Genomic DNA, 24,125 nt, shown 5'->3' with positions numbered 1-24,125 from the left:
TAGAGATGCCCTCCAAAAGTGATATAATCTCTTCTAATCTCATCCTTTCAAGAAAGCCAGAAACTGGTAATGATTATTTTTCTTAAAAAAAAAACTGATAGATTTATATTTTTAAAAATCCCATGTGGTATATTGATGTGAATAACTAATATTTTATGATGGTATATGATCAATAGCAAAGGTATACTTGAAATTACTTAGTTAAATATAAATCAAATCAGTCATCAAATGAAAAATTATTTATTTTGCTGAAGAACTGGATTCAGAAAGTAAATATACCTATTTCTGATCTACAGAAATTTAAATACAATATCAAATGACAAATTTATAGGGGACAAATCAATTTTGGGGGTCTAGAGTATATACTATCCTGACACTGGCAAAGACTCTAGTATGTATACATTGCTTTGCTTCAGGCATAAGACCAGCATGATTGAAGACTATGTCTGAACTATCTCATGATATACAAATTAACCATTTCTTAAGTAATGCTGAATTTAGCTATCCTACTTGCTACATAAATTTAAGGCATTATAAAAGCAACATTTCTGGCTAATTTCCAGCTTATTTATTTTCTGGACATATTATTATGTAGCCATCCTTACTAAAATTTCAAAATTCAGAACACCCTAACTTACCGAAAATTTTTTATCTTTTAAAAGTCATGATCTATAGTATAATCCTGTTTTGATGTACTTAACAAAAAATAAGAATGGTAAATAGTGGGAAAAATTCAAATAGTTTAAAAATATATATTTTGAGGGAAAATAACTATTCATACATTTTTTAACCCTAAATATATAGGAATCCATATATTTAGAAAATTAGAAATTATATTCATAAATTACTTTAAAGACCCTCAAAATTGTAGGAATGATACATGTAGATATTCATTATAAAATATTACATGTTCAAAGCAGAAAAGAATGAAGGAATCAACTTTCTAGGAAATTGCAAATATCAACTGTTGGTTTTTCTCTTTTTGTTTTTTAACCTAAGAGGTGTGTACTAATCATTGACTAACAGTAAATACTTTTTACCTGCAGCTAATAAATTTTAGCTAGCCAATATTCTGATCAAATTACCAAATATTCTAGAGGTTGTAACAAACGGTTCTTACAATTCTGAGATGAATTTATTTATATTCGAACTTTTTCATGACATTTGTCTCCTAATGTTTTTTAAGTTCAGTAAGTAGTAGATTTTCATAATTAGGACATTCATATACAATAAAGTGGAAAGTAAATACAGTTATATCAATAGCTAGAACAATTTACATTTAATGAACAAGTAAATCAATCAATCACAAAAAAGGCAATGTTTTAAATTCATATAAAAGTTACTTTAAATAAATTAATTATTAATATTAAGCAATTATATTACAAATGAGAGAGAATTGTTATTGAGGAGCAAACAATTTAGTGAATATTAGCAATGACTACGTTATGGAATGTTTCTTGAGTTCTTGCTTCCCTTTAGATAAGTATAAGGCTCTAATCATAGTGCAGAGTAAATCTGCAATAGCAAGAGCAAATAATAAAAGTAGTGGACAAATGCAATAGACCATATTTAAATACGTGGTTTTAAAGTGGAATTATAATGATGATGATGACAAAGGAAAAGAGGAAGAAGAGGAGCTAATTTTAATTTCAAAGTGCTTTTGTATATTGTCATCTCTAATTTACAGATGAGGAAATTGATCCTAAAAGCACGTGACAGGCTGCCCAATATCTCATAGTCAATAAATGACAGCAGAGAAACTTAAATCTAGATCTTCTAATTTTAAACCCCACTTTAATATACTCTCTATTTCCTGAAACCAAGTGTATGTAGTAAAATTTGTTAAATATTTTAGTTAAAAGGTGCTGGGAAAATAGGACATCCATATGCAGAAGAATAAAACTAGACCTGTACCTCTTGCCATATACCGAAATCAACTCAAAATGGATTAAAGAATTAAATATAAGACCTGAAACAATAAAACTCCTAAAAGAAAACATAGGGGAAACACTTCAGGAAGTAGGATTGGGCACAGAGTTTATGAATACAACCCCAAAGGCACAGGCAACCAAAGCAAAAATAAACAAACGGGATTATATCAAACTAAAAAGCTTCTGCACAGCAAAAGAAACAATTAACAGAGCAAAAAGACAACCAGCAAAGTGGGAGAAAATATTTGCAAAATATACATCCGACAAAGGATTAATATCCAGAACCTACAAGGAACTCAAACAGCTTAACAGCAAAAAACAAGTAACCCAATGAAAAAATGGGCAAAGGAGCTGAATAGGCATTTCTCAAAGGAAGATACACAAATGGCCAATAGAAACATGATAAAATGCTCAACATCACCCAGCATTTGGGAAATGCAAATCAAAACCACTCTGAGATATCATCTCACTCCAGTTAGCTGGCTAATATCCAAAAGACAGAATAGTAAATGCTGGCGAAGATACAAAGAAAAGGGAACTCTCCTACACTGTTTGGTGGGACTGCAAAATGATGCAGCCTTTATGGAAAATGGTATGGAGGTTCCTCAAACAATTACAGATAGATCTACCATATGACCCAGCTATCCCACTATTGGGTATATACCCAAAGGAATGGAAATCATTACATTGAAGGGATATCCATACGCCCATGTTTACTGCAGCACTATTTATAATAACCAAGATTTAGAACCAGACTAAATGCCCATCAACAGATGAGTGGGTAAGGAAAATATCAACACAATGGAATACTACTCTGCTGTAAAAAAGAATGAAATACTACCATTCGCAGCAACATAGACGGACTTAGAGAAAATCGTATTAAGTGAAACAAGCCAGGCACAGAAAGAGAAATACTGCATGTGCTCATTTACATGTGAGAGCTAATAAAAATAAATAAATAAATATACAAACAAACAGGGGACGGGGGGAGACAACAATCACAACAATTCCTTGAACTTGTTAAGTGAACAGATATGATGTTAATGGGGGTGAGGGGGGAAAAGGAGGAATTGGTAAAGGGACACGAAAATCAACTACATTGTATATTGATAAACTAAAAATAAATAAATAAATAAATTTCTCCAAGCCAGTGTTGAGAGTGCAACAGTATTTTCAAAAATAAAAATCAGCTTTTAAAAAATTGTTATATAAATTTATAGAGGACAAAATCATCTTTCAATTTTCCTCAATTCATCATATAGAATCTCAGCAGTGAAAAGGTCCTCCCAAAACTGTCAGGCGAATTGTGTATATGAAGGAAAATAATAAAACCTACAGAAACAAATGGGAGACCTAATTCAGATAGGAGTCAGTGAAGGTCTCCATAAGTAGTTTTTTTGAATAAAAATACAGTAATTCGTGGCGTTTACAGTGTAGTAGAGGAGAAGAATATTAAACTAATAATTACATAAGCACTTATTTATTTACAATTGAGGTACAATTGAGGTTTATTCATTATTCTTGACTACGCCATACAATTCTAATCTTAATTCACTTGTTCACATTTCTCCCCAGCTTGACAATGCTTTACTTTCTCCTTTCTAGTTATTTAAGTCCTATGTTTCATGTTTTTTTCAAGGACCGGTTCAAGTCCAGCCTCTTCCTAGCAGCTCATAGAGATCTCTGCCTCCCCTAAATATCTTTAGCACTTAATGATTTTTTTCAGCAACAGCAAATGGGTTTCATGTTACATGAAACTTCCATCAATTGGTAATGGTTGTCTAAAGTGTTTTCTTCAGGAGGAATATGAGGTCAAGCTCTGGTTTAGTAGCAGAGAGAACCATAATGGATTAATGATGTCTTTCATAAGCAGTAAGAAGAGAAGGTGGGCATCTGGTCTAGAGCATTCATTTGAAAATGAAAGTGCCTGTTTTGTTTTGTTTTTTACTTACATAGCATTTATTTGACAACAAATCCAGGTCTAGAGCATGCACTTGACACTGAGAGTGCTTTATTTCATTTAAAAAAAAAATCTATATCATGTCTCTTCAAGTATACCATAAGATTCTTGTAGTCAAGGACTACAGATACTTCTTTATGTCCATAGTATCTAGCCATGCCTTGCAATATAGGGATCTGCTGATGATAATAAAATAACCTTTTCAGAATTCACTTTTACTACTATTATTCATAAACTCCATTTATCTCTTAGCTTCTCTCAAAATATTATCAATATTAAATCCATATTAGAGAAACTTCGTAACATAAAATATAAAATGTAAGCAAATACTTTGTCTTTATCATCTCCAGACTTAAATTAAGCATTAGGATATTGATAACACTTAAGGGTTAAATATATGCATGCCAAATAATAAAATGAAACAAAGTGAAGATAAAGTAAACAAGCATTTTTTAAATGCCTTAAACCTTTCTTGTAAAAATTCCAAGTCTATTATTATAAAATATTTTATATTTCAAAATACATTTTACATATTTATTATATCTTAGAATTTCATCCCTTTTTTAGAAGACTGCATCTACTTGCACATAGTAAGTGTTGAAGAAATCCATGTTGATTAGTATAGCGCTTACATTACAGAAATAGTTCCATTTTACATTCACCCCTGCTAAGGAAGTATATTTATCATATTCCATAACAGCTCACAGTTTGTTATACATTAACTGCTTGTTCTCTGTGCCAATAAGACTGTGCTGGAACAGCAAATAAATTTGGTGCATTCATTTAAATGATTCTGCAAACCACAGGCTACCCAGTTGTCTAATGATAAGAGAGCCCCAAAGCCACCTGATCACCATTACACTCCCTTATTTTTTTGGACTAGCACAGTCAGTACTGTCAGGATCTGAATACAGAGAAGAATGAGAAGGAAAAGTATACCTCAGACCTAATCACAAAAAGAGGTGTTATTAATTCAGGCACCAGTGATGATGTGGCTAGGTTGGAAGGGGAATGGGATATAAGATCTGGAGTGTTTTATCTGCTCCAAGACCAATGCTGGTTTTGGCACTTCTCTCACTCTAGTCAGTTGCAAAAAAACAAGCAGGTGCTAGCAATCTGAGAAACCACATGCCAGCTACAGCTGCTTCAAACCGATTCAATTACATCTGCCTGAATAGTCCCAGGACATCAAACCAATTGAAGAGATCCATAGGTTGCAAGGAGACATAGTCAGTCTTGATGTACAACTGTCCCTGAAATAACTACCTGTAAATCTCCAGGTTTTAATCTAAGGGTCCATTCCATCACCAGGTATAGGAGAAAAGACAGGCAGAAAAATGTAATTTTTATTCACTTTAAAATTAAAAATTGGTTGGAGAGAGCACAAAAGGCCCCTTTAAATTTTCATGTTTTAAATCTGACAGTAGCTGAGGTATTAAGAATACTTTGATACTCTGGTTTCTCTTCATATCGTATAAATCTTTCGCCTTTTTAAAAGAATACTTTGAAACAGCCTGATTTTGTGAGAACATTTCCCAAATCATTGGGTACAGCACATTTACAGAACATGCTCTTGGGATCCGGACTTCGCTCCAAACCTTGTTTGTACAAAAAGGGGCCAAGCAGCTGGGAAATTCTGGAGTGGAGTGTGTCCTCATTAGTTCCCATCTGCCACCAGAACTCAGCTCATGGCAAGTTTGGCTAAGTCCTGGTGTACTCAGGTCCAAATGTGGGTCAGTTTTAATTACACTATACAGAATTCAGTGTGCAGTTTTTAAATCCTTATATTACAGCACAGAGGAATGGGCAGCTCTCCAGCTAATCAATTTTTTAAAAGTACATATATAAAAATTTTAAACCAGGCTAGACAGACAATGGGTGGGAAAAAAAAATCTAATAAATGAGTATAAGGGTTACTTAAGAGAATTATTAGTGAAACTGGATCATGAGCAAGTTCTCCTTTAAAACTTCAAAGTGAGAAACAGTTTTCACTGATAAGGTGAGAATCTTATATAAGGTACCCAATGTCCCTTGCTCTTTAGTGTGAAGGAGTAACAATAAGGTTGTGGTGGGCAGTTTATAGTAAACAACTACAAGAGCGCTGGATTTCACATAAGCAGAGATATTCCCTATTTTTGTTCTTCACACCCGTTTTCTTCCAATGTTTATCACTCATGGCAGGCACTGTATAAAAGAAAAAAATCACAAGCTACCTTGTAAAAATGAAAAAACAAGCATGAGGGAGAGGAAAGACAGAAAGAGAAAAGGAGAGCAGACAGCACACGTGCTGAGTAGTAGACTCTGGGCATGACTTGGCCCTCAGGGCCATCTATACAAATGGGGGCCAGAACCAACCCATGCAGTCTATATTCAGAATCCATTCTGTCCAAAAGCTTCATCAGGTACAGGAGAGCTAAAAGACTAACCCCTCAAAGACAAATGTCAGTAAAAATTTCAGGAGTGAAGACGATTTGGCATGTATGCAAATACATAACGTATCATTTTTGATGGGTAAAATGTCCTACGGTACAAGGCCTAATGACAAAAAAAAAAAAAAAAAAATTGCTCATAGTATTTTTTTTTTGGGGGGGGCTTTTGACTGAGTTGTTATGAAACTTATCCATTTAAAAAGCACCATGGAATGCTGGTTCAAATACCAGCATTTAATATTTACTAGATGTGTGACCTTGGACAAACTGCTTGTCCTCTCTGGATTTCGTTTTCTCTCCTGTAAAATGGTGAAAATATCATCTACCTAATAGGATTGTTGTAAGGATTACTAATAATATATATAAAACATTTGTAATATGAAAGTCACTTGATAAACATTGGCCATTTAAACGCAACAATTATGAGTTGAATTGTGTACCCTTAAAAAAAATAATGTTGGAGTCCTAATCTCCAGTACCTCAGAATATGATCTTACCTGGACATAGGGTCCTTACAGAGGTAATCAAGTTAAAATGAGAACATTAGGGTAGACCCTAATCCAATATGACTAGTGTCCTTATAAAAAGGGATAAATTTGGACACAGAGACAGACTCTCATAGAGGGAAGACAATGTGAAAAGACATAGGAAGAAGCTGGCCATCTATAAGTCAAGGATAAAAGCCTGAAATAGGTCCTTCTCTCAGCCCTCAGAACAAACCAACCCTGCTGACAAACACTGATTTCAGACTCCTAAATTGTGAGAAAACAAATTTCTGTTTAAGCCACCAAGTTTTTGGTATAGCAGTCCTAGAAAACTAGTATTCAGCTAAATAAAAATTTCATTAATCATCAGTGTTTCCCTTGATTCATCATGGCAAAAACTGTACATTTGACATTAGGCAAGTCAGCTATATTACGTATGGTGAGTAATGATCAGTTCTATATACTTCAACAAGTTCATGGAAAAATAGAATTAAAAGTAAATACAAATCTTTCCATGAACTTGTTAAGTACCCTCACGTTATCTAGTGCTCTCCTCCTTATGTTTACGGGATCCATTTCTGACTGCTGATCAGAAAGATGCTGCTGCAATATAAACAGCTTGGCAAGGGAAAATGGTTTACTGTAATTAAGATCATCTAGTTTCTATTAAAGATAATTAAGGGAAAATCATACATATAAATTCACAAATCCACTTTTCTACTATAGAGTGAGTTTGCACAGGAGGGAATCAGGACATCTTACCATGTTAATTTTCTTCTCAAGAAAACCTTACACAGCCGTTGACTACTATGCTCACTGAACCTGGGGCTGCTTAAATTGTGACAACCTTGCCAACGGGACCACCTTTAGTTCACCAGGATGCATGTGAGAATACACTAGTGAGTACTGTTGGCAAGAGATTAGTCTTAAGGGTATATGACTTTCAAAAGAGGGGTGATAGTTGTCTGGGGTTGTATCAACAGGCCTTCCATTGCATGACACCCTTTCAGAACCAACAGACATTAGAGAGAATGTGATTTTTTTAAATCTCCTTCTTATGTTTTTCTTTAAACAGCCCCAGCCTTCTACAGTATTGTAGCATGAGTAGTTAGAAACTGCGGATCTAACCATGCTGAACTAATATCCTCAACTGCTATCATCAGATCCATAACTGACAAAATTAACTTTCTTAATGGTTGAATCCCACACTTCCTCCAAATTCCTATACTGCCCATCACAACAAATTTTATATTTCAACAATAGAACAGAGAAAAAAATTAATATGTAGGGAATACTAGTGGATATTATACATCAAATAAAGTATTTTATGTACCTAATCTATTTTAATCCTCACATCCAAGGTAGACATTGTTACTACAACATGAGAAAACTTGAGGCTTAATAAGCTTAGGCAACTTTTATCAGGTCACACAGCTACTAAATTGTGGACCTAGGATTCCAGTGCAGGTCGATTGGAATCTAAAGCTCCTAAATTCAAACTTAAGCAAGAGATTTAGAATCCAGGTATCCTAAAAGCATCACTGGCTTCCAAGATGTTGACTTATTTAAGGTATTCACACACTCCTTTTAAGCATCTGAACTCACATAAATAGTAGATGTCTCCTTGCTAAACCTGATTCTGCTTATTCTCCTAATGAAAAAACCAATGCTATTCACAAATACAAACAAAAAGGCTTCAATCAATTTAGATGAAATTAATCTCATTATAAGAATACATTAAAAAAATGAAATTAACATAAAATCCAGCATTTCCAGTTCTTGATCTACACCCCAAAGAATTGAAAACAGGTTCTCAAAGACATATTTGTACACCCACATTCATAGCAGAAATATTCATTATAACTAAAATATGGAAGCAACTTATGTCCATTGATGAATGAATGAATAAGCAAAATGTGGTATATACACACAGTGGAATATTAAACAGTCTTAAAAAGGAAGGTGATTCTGACATGTGCTACAACATGGATGAACCTTGAGGACATTATGCAAAGTGAAATAAGCCAAACATAAAAAAGACAAATATTGTATGTTTCCACTTACATGATTACTTAGAGTAGTCAAAATCATAGATACAGAAAGCAGAATGTCAGTTGCCAGGGGTTGGGGGTAAGGGGAAATGGGGAGTTATTTTTAATGGGTATAGTGTTTCAGTTTTAGAAGATGAAAGAGTCATGGAGATGGATGATGGTGATGGTTATATAATCATTATGAATGTATTTAATACCACTGAACTATATACCTAAAAATGGTTAAGATGGTAAATTTTAGGTCATACGTATTTTACCGCAATAAAAAAAATAGGGAAAAATAATAAAAAGAACAAATGAAGGTCTTTTACATTCAATACACCGATTTATGATTTTTACAATCTATTTTTAAGTTCTGGAAGCAAAGGTAACATTGGATTGAACCTTTGAAACCATCTATGTGACAATGTCAAAATGAAGATCCCTGCTTCCAGGCAGCTAGATCGTCTCTCTTCAGTATCTAAGTTGTAGTAGTGCTGACGGTGATGATACCAGTGATGACAGAATAATAGTATAGCTAAGATGTACTGAGTACTTGCTATGTGCCAACCACTGGACTAAAAATTTTACATGTAGTGTGTTATCCAACTCTCAACAGTACAAAATATGACACAGATATTATTATTTTTCAAGTTTTACAAATGAGGAAACAAAGGAACAGACAGATTAGGTGACTTGACTGGCCTCATACTAATAAATGTTGAAGCCAAAAAGAACTCTGTTGATATATCTTTGTCTACCACTAGCCTGTATGCTCTTTGAGGACAAAAACTTTGTTTTATTCACCTAGTTAGCACAGTGAGTCTAGTAAATAGCAGACATTCATTTACCTTGTAAAATAAAAGACAGAAAGGAAACAAGGAAGGGAGGGAAACCATGTCAAGTAAATGGATTAATTCATTGATGGTTTAATGATGGTCATGAGTGTGGTTCTGAGGGTTTTAAAAGGGGTGAAGAGCTAGCTCTTTTTCTGCTTCTGCCATTTTGCCATGTGATACCCTGAGTCACTGCAGTTATCACCAAGTAAAGTCCCTCACCAGATATGTGTCCTGAACTTTGGACTTCCCAGCCTCCAAAACTGTAAGCAATAAATATTGTTTCTTTACAAACTACACAGTTTCAGGTATTTTGTTATAAGCAACCTAAATGGACTAATACAATAGGCATCCTATGTTCTCAGTAAATGTGTATTTTCTTCCTTTATTTCTTTAACCCTGAAATTCACAGGGAAACCTGCAATTATGCCCAGAAATCCTAGGCTTGACAATTTCTCCCTCCTTGAGATTCCATACTATAATTCCTGGTACAGGCCACTGAAGAAGCTGCTAATACCTGCCTGGTCTAATGATTAATTCCCTAGCTAACACATATTCTTGGCTCATCTCTTAACTTCTAATATTGAGACTAACAGAGGAATATAGTTTAATGTACCACACTAAGGTTCAGGGGGAAAAATTATGTCCTTGATATTGGCCTCTTACCCACTGGTGTAAACAAAGGTGAAAGAAAAATTATTCCCAGAGGACAGATACTTCTAAGCCTGAAAGTACCCATAAATGGCATCAACTAGTGGTACTAAAATTTGAGAAACCTAAACAAGATGTTTTGATGCACCAGAAATTGGCTCTTTGTGCAATATGTGCCATTCTTAGTGACTGCCTTATGCCACACAAAATGGAACTTTAGAAGGGCCTATTCAAAGCAGGTCTTAACTGCTCTATTTTGACTCTAACTTTGCTTAGCTTTACTTCTATTTATTTACAGTTATAATTTAGTTATTAATAGAAACAATAATTATAAATATGTATACAGTAAACACAGAGTCCATTATTTCTACTTAACAAAATAGTTACAAATATTTAATATGTTCTGATCTTATTTAATCCAAAGAAAGTCAATACAAATTTTATTTTTGTGTTTTTAGGGAGACAGAAATAGGGGGAGAGAGAGAGAAACATAGCTAATGTTCAGGAAAGCTAAGACATAAATCATATAACACAGAAGATTTGTTTATTCCTGTGCTGCAAAATATTTCCCAAGTGACAAGTAACTTAACCACAGTGCCTCAGCCATGGGTGTACAATGGAGAAATATAAAGCCTTTCTCATAGTCAGCAAATATAAGTACAAAGCACATTGCAGATAGTGTTGTTTCAACTTCTGATCATAATAATCAGAGCCGATCAATTCCTATATATTAATTTCTACTTTAAGGCCAGTATTCTCATCTCTATGTAACCAGCAGTATGAAAACTAAAGTAAGTCCATAAAGACTTATCCAAAACATACAGTAAGTAATAAGTTTCTAGCACACTATACCTCTATTTCTAATACAACTCCAGAAATGTTTTATTTATGTATGAATTTACTCAACATTTATTGACCAACTATTATGTACAAGGCATTGAATTAAGGGGCTGCGGGCACTCCTCTGCTGACCTTTGTACCTATGTTTCCTATTCCCAATGAAGTTAGTTAAATTGATATGATGACTTATTTAAAATGAAAAAATAAATTCCAAAAAGGCCAATAAAAGGAAAAGACACACCAGCTCTAAAATATAAGATTTATGTTACTAAATACTGATGGAAACTCCTTAGAATACTTTAATATGTTAAGAAGAATAAGGCGAGTCATTGAATAAGTTTTCAATATAAGGAATTTGAGACTATTGAATAAATTAATTAGACACCTTTTATACTGATTTTCAGCTTTTTGTATTATAATTATAGAATTTTATCTAACTAGTATAAGATACAGTGTATAATACCTCACCTATATTAAAAATGCAAATATTTGTCAGAAAATATATGAAGCTATTAACTAAAATAAACTTAATATCAATACCAGTAAAACTTAAGAAAAAGTAGCAGGTATCTAGCATTTGATTAAATTAAAGGGTAATATTCCAGTCTTAAAATCTACATCTGGATTTTTAGACCTTCTTCTAGAATTACAACTTAATTTTCACTTTTTCTCTCTCCCTTCCACCTCAACTGCAACAGAGACACATGCACAAATCAAGAAATTATCTTACAATACCCTTAAATTTTCTTAATATGCCCCATGTGTCCACTAATAGCCAAATGCTTTCAAATCTGTTCAGCTAAATAGATCAATAACTATATCAAGCCTCACATAGTGGGGCTGCCAAGATGGTGAAATTGAGCCAAACACAAATGTCTCTATGAGTACAAAAATTATCATCAACCCAGTTATCTAGAGAGATCTACTCTCCAAGGTATCCTTCAGAGAAGTTAGCATACACAGTATCTAGGGCAGTCAACAGCTACTTAAAAAAAAATATTTGAGAAGCAAAACAAAGGAGGTGGAGAAAATATTTGGGACCCAAACCAGTGAGTTTTATAATAAACCCATTAGATAGTTCAAGGTCTACATCAAGTAAGAATCTTTCAAACTCAGAGTACACAAAACACGTAACAGCAAAGCAAACTGCTAACAAGCTTCTCTGTGTGCTCACTCATATGACACAGCTGCAAGCAACAATTGAGCAGGTGCAACCAAGCTTTTGAGAATTCCTGCCTGTTGCCCAGGAACCACAACACCACACAGTTGAGATTTTAAACAGGTGCAAACATTTTTTTCCATTCATCTAGTGCTTGAGACAATACAGCAGACAGTACATCTGCAAATCACTCCTTACCTAAAGCAACTACCACAGAAAATAAACTCAAAAGCAACAAAAAAAGTTTAAAAATAAAACAGTACCGTCAAAAACATAGTGGTTTTGCAATACTCTGGTCCCACATTACCAGTCACTTTAATAGTACAGTGCCATAAAATACTCCTAATCTGTTCACCAGATGAATGCTTTCTAATTAAAATTATTTTGCCTCATCAAATCTTAAAAACATTTATTTGATTCTTACAATAGAATGAAATGAAATGTACATATAAAATGTACTATCCTTGGAAGTTGTCAATATTTCCAAGTATCCAAAAATTAACATTTTCCATTATGAAATATGTAAGTAATTTTAATGCACAAAAATGTAGTAACTTGTCAGAACACAGATTTACATAGCTATAGGTAATCTATATACATACCTGTGCAGCTATTGGGCACAAACAGGCTTGCAATATGTCAGGTACTCTGAAATGCAAAACAAATATATCATATAAGTAAAAATTAATTTACTGAGTTGGAACCAGTATTTATGTTGAGACAATTTCCACAGAAAAAGTAGGAAAAATTGCAGTGCATAAAGAGGTTCATTATTAATATTTATATTTTCCCTATAGGTTATTCCAGATCACTCTAAATTCATATGTGTGAACATACACACAAAGTTCCTTAGCAGTGTTATCAAAAACAAGTACCAGCCAGGAACTATGACTTACCACGGCCTCTGAAACGCAAATGCTTTCTTTCACCAGAGGACGAGGCAAACACTTAAAAATGATTTTTTTTTTTTTTTTTTTGGTATTCTTCCAAGAGTATTGCCTTCCTAATACAAATATGACTGCTGCTTTCTAAAATGAAACTACTCAGATTCATCTGCACTCAGTTTGGATAGAATATTGGTGAGAAACAGAGGTGCTTTTGTAGAGCAGCCCACAAAAAATGCATAAATAAATAAAAGTAAACTTGAATGTTCATTAACACTAAGTTACAACAGCAAATAAAAATGAGATTGATCACTACAAGAAATGCTAACATCATACCAGATACAATGCATAATACCTCAATTCAACACACTTTAACAAAACTGCCAGTGAAGTAGGTTTCCATACAGAAGATTATATAAGCCCAGCTTTAACAAAAGTATGCAGTTTACAATTAGACTTGAAAAATATTTGGATGTAAGTGGAAACTTTATTGCAACACACAGCCTCCAAACTACAGTGACCCTTAAAAATATTTCATAATTCTTCTGAAAGCAAACTAATATGTTTAATTTATATACTTCTTCTGAGTATAGTTGATGACAGCAACACATTAAAGTCAGTAGAACTAATTAATAATTGCTTAAAAGTCTGTAAAGGTAATAATCAATTTTAATGATGGCTCAATGAACTAGCATCTTTATATACTTCTGATGAGAGTATGAATTGCTAAAAGGTTTCTGAAAAGCTACTGAGTAACATGTATTAAGAACTTGAAGTAAAAAATTTTTACTCAGAAATTTTAGTTCTAATAATCTATCTTACATAACCGAAAACCAACAGAAATTTATGTAAAAAAGATAATTTTTATGATAGTGAAAAGTTATAAGCAACCTAAATTTCTAACAAAAGAAAAATAAAGCATAGCACATCTATATAAGGGAATATTTTGCAACAATTCGCAAGGTACTTTAAAATAATATTTTAAATTTTATGACAAAATTCAAATTTATAATATTATAATAATATATAATGTTATTTTAACATGCAAGACACCAACTGAATGAACACTATGAAATTACATGGATGAGGAAAAAAACAGAAAACACAAAAATATTAAGATTGGTTATATCTGGATCATAAAATATGGATGATTTTAATTTTTTCTTTTTACTTTCATATAGTTATTTAAACATTACTCTTAATGTTTATCAAACTAAAGTAAAAGAAGCTAGTTGGCAGGGTAAGGGTAAAAAATAAAGGTTAAAAAGTGCTATATGGAAATCATAAATCTAATTTTCCTAAAACAAATAAATTCAGTCACACGTAAAATCCACTAAGTGAACCTACAGTGAAAAATTCATTCTCACTGCTACCTCATGGGGGTACAGCCCAGGTCTTTTTTATCCTATTGCTTTAGAATCTACACCAGTAACTCCATAACACATTTTTAACCATCTTAGTAATACTTCTTTAATTATGCAGAGTGAAATGATGGCAAGAACAATTTAGGACTGCAAATCTGTTCAATCTAGTACAGACTAATTTATTCACTAAGTCAGCAACATTCAATGAGCATCTACTATGTACACAAGTAGTACAAGTACATAAAACATATGCACAAGTACTGTGTTTGGCATTACGATGTTCTAAAAGATAAATTAGGACACATCTTACCTTACAGAGGGAAAAATTTTAAAGTACTAAAAGTTAGGTACATTCAGCTCACATAAAGATATAAAAACAATAAACATAGTTCAAGGCATTTGTGACAAATCCGGTATACTTTAAAGCAAGAAAACATATATCAGGTTTATTCTTTTATATTATTGAGCAAAAGCTAATGTTTAGGGTTAAGTATTACATATTACATAGTAGCTAGAAGAGAAGCTTTTGAATGTTTTTGCTACAAAGAAATGACAAATGCATGAGGTGACTGATAACTTAACTACCCTGACCATATTGTTATATGACATATATACGTATCAAAACATCAGATTGTAGGGGGGAGGGGGGAGGAAGGAGGGAGGGAGGTTTGGGAATGGGGAGCAATAATCAGCCACAATGTATATCGACAAAATAAAATTTTTAAAAAAACACATCAGATTGTACTTCATAAATACGTATAATTATAATGTGTCAACTCAAATAAAATTTGTTTTAAAACTTATGTTTACCTTTGAAAAATCTCTATTCGGCTCCTTTGTCCATTTTTTAATTGGGTTATTTTTTTTTTTACTGTGTAATTAGTCCCTTGTCAGATGCATAGTTAGCAAAAATTTTCTCCCACTCTGTAGGTTGTCATTTCACTCTATTGTTTCACTCTGATTGTTTCCTTTGCTGTGCAGAAGCTTTTTAGTTTGATATAGTCCCATTTGTCTATTTTTTCTTCTGTTGCTTATGTTTTCAGATTCTTGTTTATAAAGTCTGTGCCCAGACCTAGTTCCTGAAGTGTTTCTCCTATATTTTCTCTCAGTAATTTTACAGTTTCAGGTCTTATACTTAGGTCTTTAATCCATTTTGAGTTGATTTTAATATATGGTGAGAGGTCCATGTCTATTTTCACTCTTCCGCATATGGGTATCCAGTTTTACTAGGACCACTTATTGAAGAGGCAGTCTTTTCCCCAATGTATGCTTTTGTTGCCTTTGTCAAATATCAGATAGCTATTTTTCAAAGGAAGACATACAAATGACCAACAGGTTCATGAAAAAATGCTCAACATCACTCAGCATCAGGGAAATACAAATCAAAACCACATTGAGATATCAGCTCACCCCAGTTAGACTGGCTATAATCAAAAAGACAGAGAATAACAAATGCTGGCAAGGATGTGGAGAAAAGGAAATGCTCCTACACTGTTGGTAGGACTGTAAATTAGTACAACCACTATGGAAAACAGTATGGAGGTTTCTCAAACAACTAAAGATATATCTTCCATACAATTCAGCAATCTCACTTCTAGGTATATACCCTAAGGAATGGAAATCATCATGTCGAAGGTATACCTGCACTCCCATGTTCATTACAGCTCTGTTTACAAGAGCCAAGATATGGAGCCAACATAAATGTCCGTCGATAGATGACTAGATACGGGAAAATGTTGTATATATACACCATGGAATACTACTCTGCCGTAAAAAAGAATGAAATTCTGCCATTCACTACAACATGGATGAGCTTGGAGAAACTTATGTTGAGTGAAATAAGCAAAGCACACAGGGAAAAATATCACATGTCCTCACCCATGAGCGGGAGCTAAGAGAGAAAGAAGGAAAGAAAGAAAGACCACAGTGGTGCATTGGACTTGTAGAGGGAGAAAGCATACCTAGGGATACAAAGTGAAGTGGATGGAGGTAAGGGGGATGGGTGAGTGGTCAGGGATAATTGGGTAGGGGACAAGGGATATAATCGCAATTTGTGGTAATGGGCATGCTGCCCAGTATGGATCTGGCCATCACAAGTTGGGTACAAGTGGTGACAGTCAGCTTTGCACCCCATGAATATTCATAACCAATAAAAATAATAATAATAAAACATGTTTAGGTAACACAATAAAAAAGTCACTCATATTAATTTGTATCACTTACAAAATGCACTAGTAAATTACTTTAAGTATTTAAGTTTCTTCCTTATGTGTTCTACTATTTTGTTAATGGAAAATTATATAACCAAGAATGAAGAAATATTGTTCTAATGTAGGATGTTGGATGTGTAATATTGTCTCAGATTATCTAAGGCAACATAAAACATACATAAAACATATGCACAATTATTAACAGATTTATTGGCAACCAAAGTAAATAAGTTAGTTGCTTGTTAATCCTGCCTAAAGACTGTTATGACAAAAACCACCAGGGAAAGAAAAGGAGATATGGCAAACCACTTTTGTTATGGAGATAAAACAATGCAGTAGAGATTTTCCCAGTAGCAGTTTAATTTCCTTGTGGCCTATAACCATAATCAGCATTTGCCCTTCTATAGCCAGTGCCATAGGATGGTCCTAAGGTTGAAGTCAGAGGGGTCAATCTGTGTTAGTGGTGACAAGCACTAAGAGAAGCTATTCATGTGATCAATCATCTGTAGACTGAGGCTCATAGGAATTCTGGAAAGCAGCGGAGTAATGAGGTAGAATGGTGGTTACATGCTTAGCTTTTGCCATAAGACAAACCCAGAATCGAATTCCACCTCCCCCTCTTCAATTGTGTTATTTTGAGCAAGTTACAATTTCCCTGTCTATAAAATAGTGATCACGTTACCTACCCTATAGCATTGTTTGTATGAATTACATTATAGGCATGTAAAGGAACTAGCGCAGTGTCTGCCATAAAGTAAGCATTTGCTAAAAGGGAACTATTAGTATACTATCATAGTTGTATGAAGAAGGGAGAGGATGTCTATCCCTTTAAGCTAACGGGTTAAGCTAAGCAGAGTGTGAGGAGATAAAGACAGCTTGCTCAAGATAACACCCTATAGTCCAGTAGGTTATCCAATAGGTAAGCCATGTGCTGAATGTTCACAAAATTCTTCTGAATCAGGAAACACTATAACAATAGTAATAGCCATAATAACAACCCCAACCAGCATTTTAAAGCACCATTCCTGTTACTGAAGAGGAAGAGAGTAGGGTCTAAATAATATGTGTAACAATATAGTTCAACTTCTCTGGGTGAAAAATCAAGGATAATTTTCCATATTTAACTGAAACAATCAGGAAAAGGAAAATAAGGATAAAATGAATGTAATTACTCAACTGAAATCAGAACAAGTTGTTGTGGCTCCTTAACAAACATGTGTGGGCAGTACCCTTTTATGTATTCTAGAGAGCCCCTGCAAATGACCCAAGCTCACATATATAATATAAGGTTTGCAAACATAAATAAAAACTGTTATAGTCAGTTTTTCTCTCATGGCTTGGAAGACAGAGACAGATGCATACTGATATTGTTCTAGTCTTTATTTGTGTTTTGATTTGAAGGACAGCACAGATCCTGAATTGTTAAGTGGTGTGTCTTCCGATTCTCACACAGATTATGTAATCCCTAGAGCTGTTTGGGTCACATGGGGTGAAGTTACTATCAGCATCATTTCAGATGGAGATATACTATAAAGTGTTGGTTGTTCTTTTTTGGTTTGTGTGTGTGTGTGTGTAAGTTCTTTTTACTTCTAGGTTGGCACAGCTGTATTTTCCAATGGGAATTCAACAGGTCCAACTCTATGTTATGGAGTGCAGGGAAGTTCATCTTCCCTCTGTACTTGTTGGGCCTAGCAAGAGATGCCTCTTGAGCCACTAATAAATCTAATTGCTAATTCACTTAGGGCACGAAAAAGGGCCTCATCTGGGAGAGGATGGGATCTGTGGGAGCGGTAGCTCCATAAAAGAGCTCTGAATCTAAATTTAGTCTAAAAAACATTTCCCCCCCATGACTGAGTAATCATCCTCAGGAGCATTTTAAGTGCTTTACATTTTTAATTTGACCTATTTTGAGAAAAGACACTATGTAATCCAAAACTATTTTATTTTATTTTATATATATTAATTAAGTTTTTCTGGACCCACTACAGAGCTGGGTGGTCTATTCCTCTTATATTGTTATTATAAAATGTAGACTTTAATCATCAATAAAGCTAATTTTATTTTTGAAAATTGAGGTGCCCTGACTTCTGTGGTTTATCTGAACAGGAAGTCCTATGAAGAGTAAGAGGAATTATCATTTTTAAAATAGACTTGCTTATTTTTGTAAATTACTGAGATAGATTTAGCCCTCATGCTTAACAGCTATCTATCAGAAAGAGAAAGTATGAGAAGCATACTTTATGCTTTTATCTACTTATCAATTCTGTGAACTGAAAACAGATAAGGAAGGAAAAGGAAATCATACGATAAACACCTGTTAACCCAAGAGCACAGTTTGTCTGTCTAGACCTTAGGTCAGATTAGCTATGATAAAGCCATAAAATGCACAAAAAACTGAGCTTATTTAAAAAAATTTAAAAAATAGAAAAACTTGCTTAATTTGAATTTCCTTGTATTAATAGCTACCACTTAAAATTAAACAATTTAATATCAAATTTTATATATAAATATGATGAATTTGAACTCTCAGGTAGAAACCTGATCTACAATACACTGAATGTTAATAACATTATTTGTCCTATAATCCACACTTCATAGTGTATTAAGGAGAAAATAGTTGCTTTTTATTATAGATAATTGTATTTAAATTTGACAGCTTCTCAAATGAAAGCTTAAAAAGTAGTCAAGAAAATAAAACTAGAATTTAAATAAATATTAAGAATTATATTTTCAAAATATTCTCAAGTTGAAACTATGACTATTGAAACAAATGACTTATCTCAGAAAATGTGAAAATTCTACTATCCTACTTATATACATCCCTGGGGTCTTAGTTTAGATGTTATTTCCTCCAGAATGTGATGTCCTATGTTTAATCTTGTCATAATAATCATCACACTGCATTACAACTGTCTTTCACATAAAACTGTAAGTTGAGGACAAGGGTTTTATCTAATTCACCATTATATCTCTAGTCCTTAGCACAGTAGCTAATATATAGTAGGTATGCCTTAAATATTGGTTAAAAGAATGTTAAATGTACTGTGTTATTAGCTTACTAGTTATGTGTCTTAGGGAAATTTTTATACCCTCCCTCATACTCAAATTCATCATATTTTAAATGAGGGGATTTTACCTAACATACAAGTTTTTATGGTGATTTAATGATAGTACACACACGAAAGTAGCTGGTAATAATTCATGGCATTTAGGAGAAGAAGCTCACTATAAATTAATTTCTTTACATTGGCCAGCCAGTGTCTGCAGCAAGACAGAGATATAATTTGACCAAAATCCCAGGATCAGACATTTTAGGCAGGGAAAAGTAGAAGAAACATAGGTTCAAAGTCAGAGGAAAAACGGAAGATACAAGGGCTCAAAGGCAGAAAAAAGTAAGTAGGTATTAGGGACAATAAGTTAAAACAGTGTAAGACAGATTAGTGGGAATATCATAGCAGTTAGAAATGGAAAAAGATTTCAACATAATAGAAAAATTGACAAGAAATCTATTAGCTTTTCCCTTAGGTGACACAGCCTTCCCCACACATAAATAAAATGATTGCTACGATTATAGTTAGTAGAAAAATCAACTGAAATGTACAATAAACACACATTAGAGATTTAACATTCTTCACATGATTTCACATTCTGGAAACTCAGCCTGTGTAAATATAGACAAGAACTTTATTATTTACTAAGATAAAGCAACAACATATCTTCCTTTATGTACTATCTGCAGAGGTATAAAAGACAAATGTGTAGTAGCTGTTCAAGCACAATTACAAGGCAACAGAATGTAAAGGTTGGCCAATTCTTTGTGTTTTGTGTTCGCCAGAGAGTGGCTACCAACATTGGTAGAGAAACTTGTACCATAAAAACTTTATTGGAAATTCCTTTTTTCACTTAGTTGCTTTCAGTATTCTCACTAATTTAGTCAAACTTACGTCAGCTCTTTCATTAAAATTGTTTTCTGTCTAAAGCATTATCTGTGTGTGTGTGTGTGTGTTCTTTGGTCACAGATGAAGAAAGAGAGTAAGAAGTTTTAGGTGCACTGCATATCAAAAGTAATCACCATGCCTACATACTTTTCAGGGAGTACCTACTTGGTATCAATAAGCTCGTAAAGAGTTCATCCGAATTCATAGCCTTTATCCCCCAGAGATAATAAACTGCTTTTTAATAATCTCTATTCCCTTCAAGACAATGGTCTTCAGGAGGCCTGGAATCTTGTCTACATTTCTTTCTTTTGTATCATCAGTACCTAGTTCAGCCATTGAGTACAATACACAATATTGAATACACAGCCATTGAATATTTCATTTATTTATTAAAAATATTTATTGAGTAATTACTGTGTGTCAGACATTGTTCTAAGTGATGAAAACATAGGAGCAAATGAAATAGATGGAACTCTGGTCTCATGTAGATTATATTTTTTGTGGCTGATTGACAATAAATATACAGAACGATGGACAATGGCCCATGCTAAGGAATTAAAGTAGGAAAGGTGAAAAGAAAATGCTGGCATTGGGGAGTTGGGGTTGAAATTTTAGATAGGGCAACAAATGAAGAAATCACTGAAATAGCACATTGAAGTAAAGACCTAAAATAAATGTGGGAATAAGTTAGGCAGAAATGCCTTGGAGAAAAGGCATCCAAGCCAATGGAAGAGGAAGTATAAAGTTCCCCAGGCAGGACTATGTTCTTGTGTTTCCTGTAAAACGTCAGAATAGATTTACACAGAAATGTTTGTATTAAAACACAGAGATCCTGTATTAAAAAGAGAAAACATTCAAACACAGATATATACAAAACTTTTAAAATGCTGATCTTACAATAAAAAAATTAAAATTCCAAGAACACAGAGCCAGGTCTTTTGGAATTATTATGATGCTACCACAACATAGCAGGAGAATTATCCAACTCAGTAACCAGGAAAACTTAGAGGCACAAAGCAGGTTTGTAATAATTGCAGTCACAAGAATGGCAACCTTGTAACATATCTAGAGTACTAAGAAGAAGTAAATACACTTTACCAGAACACCTTCAACAACAAGGCCAAGTGGGCATCATACAGAAAAATAAAAAACTTAAATGAGGAATAGCTCGCATATCAAAAATATCAAATACACGAGGAAAGGATCTTCAATGAGTCCACAGACACAAAAGTGATTTAAATCAAATATGAACATTAAGTTAAAAAAATGAATAGGGTACAGTCTTAAGAAGTGAAGTAACAGAATATTAATCTCAGACATTCCTGGACAAAATGGTAAAAATGATAAATTTTAAAAAGAAAAGGCAAAAGTAAAAAAAAAAAAAAAAAAACTATGCACAAGGAAGGTCTGACAAAAAATTTGTAAAACTATTGTCATTAAATATCTGAAATGATACAACAACACATTCAGTGCAGCTAAAGGATGAACCACTAAATTGAAAGATAATTCCAAGGAATTTACCAGAATAAAAAGAGAAAAATTAAAAATATAAAAAAGAAATTAAGAGATATAAAGACAAAACTAAAAGCTCCAAGATATATCTAATAATTGTTTGAGAATGAGAAAATAGAGACAAAAAGGCAATATCTTAAGTGATGGTGGATGTTTTTCAGAATTCATGGAAGATATAAAACCTCAGATGCATAAAGGAGAAGTCCCAAGAAAGAGAAAATAAATCTAAACCTGGACACATTATAAGGAAATTTAGAACACTGTATCATTCAGGCACCAATCAGGGAAACATAAACCACTCAGAGTATTTAAAACAAGACAATGTAAAGTATGGAGTAGAAGAAGCTGATAAGTGAGCCAAGGGATAGTGACACAACCTAACCTTGCTGTAATGACATTAACAGCAAGGACAGAGGGCCAAAATGGAAAGTACTGGTGGGAAAATTCAGCATTAGCTGGGGCTACTGAAGACATGAAATTGTCACTGGATATGTCACCTGAGGCCAAGAAAGAAGAAATATTTTCATTTCTCCTTTCCTGCCATCCTCCAATCGATTGCTCAATGATTCCTATTTGCTGAACCTAGTCAGAAGAAAACTGACTTGGGAGCATAGGAATTTCCGCTTGTAGTAATTCAGCTCTCCTGAAAGATAAGTAAGCAAAATAAGAGAGAGGACCAAATCTGAGAGCCCAGTAGTCTAGAACCTGTATAAGTACCAAAGACAAAGAGTAAAGACAGATTATCTACAGAGGAAACTCAACTAAACAGATAGCTGACTTCTCAATAGCAACAACAGCATCTATAAAACAATGGAATAATATCTTCAAAGTGCTAAGGAAAAATAAGTATCATAAATTACATATTCAGCTAAACTACCATTAAAAAGTGACAATAGAGTACATTTTCAGATGAAGACCAAAAGTTTACTTATCATTTATCTTAATTAAAAGAATATAAAGAATATAAATTATTATGAAGTAAATTTAATCCAGAGTAAGGAATTGGATGAAAAAAGAAATGGGAAACAAGGAGGATGATAGTGGTGTGCTGGTTAATATTTAATATTGGCTCCTAAAAACAATGAACAAAATTCAACAAAAAACCCAGATTTGTAGTGTTTAATGATTTTGATGGTGTAAATACTATTACCACGGCCAATCAAGCTATGAATGCAGTGTCACTGAATACAAAGTTGGAAAGAGATGCACACAATCAACTCTTGCCAGTCAAACATAATGAGCTCCAGCCCACCACTAAAGATGAGGACCCACCTAGAAAATTTTAAATGATTTTTACTATATAATATTAAACAATACCGGTTATGAAAAGGGATACAAAAACAAGTTGAATCTAAAATAGTAGACAACACCAATATGTAACATAGGGGCAGGGGTAATGAAAGATAAAATATTCTGAAGTTTTTGTATGGTTTGAAAGAAGGATAGAAATACATGGTCAAGTGGGAACATTAAATAAAGGAGGATTATTAAATATTTAAAGGTAATCACTGTTAGAAAGTTAAACAAAAATGTATAATTTTCTTAAGAAAACCTAATATAATAGTGTATAGGAAAGAATTTAAAAAAATAAAGAAAATGAATAGTAAATAGAAGGCATAAAGTAGATTATTAGTAATTAAGCTATAAGAAATCATAATAGACATAAACCAGCCAAATTTCTGATTAAAATTTAGCAACAGTTTGAATATCAAAAAGTTTCGTGACATGCTGTTTATGAAATACATGCTAAAATATAATAAAACAATATTTGAAAGTACAGGAATGGTTAAACTGCAGCAACTATATTAGTGTCCAGGAAACTAAATTCTAAGTGAAAGCATTATTAAGGAATACAGATGGTCACTGTAGTGGATTGAATTATGTCCCCCAAAACTC

The 24,125-nt window shown here is 33.4% G+C and overlaps 1 long non-coding RNA gene across 1 annotated transcript in view; it reads right to left on the bottom strand.

Annotated features, from left to right (window-relative positions):
- The window catches only part of LOC134371875 (uncharacterized), a 336,001-nt gene that overhangs the window by 84,272 nt on the left and 227,604 nt on the right, over window positions 1-24,125 (bottom strand). The window contains exon 3 of the long non-coding RNA XR_010022882.1: window positions 12,924-12,969. This is a non-coding gene — a long non-coding RNA (uncharacterized LOC134371875). The remainder of the gene's footprint in view (window positions 1-12,923; window positions 12,970-24,125) is intronic.

This window comes from Cynocephalus volans, chromosome 1 (genome assembly GCF_027409185.1).
Source record: "Cynocephalus volans isolate mCynVol1 chromosome 1, mCynVol1.pri, whole genome shotgun sequence".
NCBI lineage: Eukaryota > Metazoa > Chordata > Mammalia > Dermoptera > Cynocephalidae > Cynocephalus > Cynocephalus volans.
The sequence above is the reverse complement of the archived record's forward strand: the minus strand, read 5'-3'. Positions and strand labels throughout refer to the sequence as shown.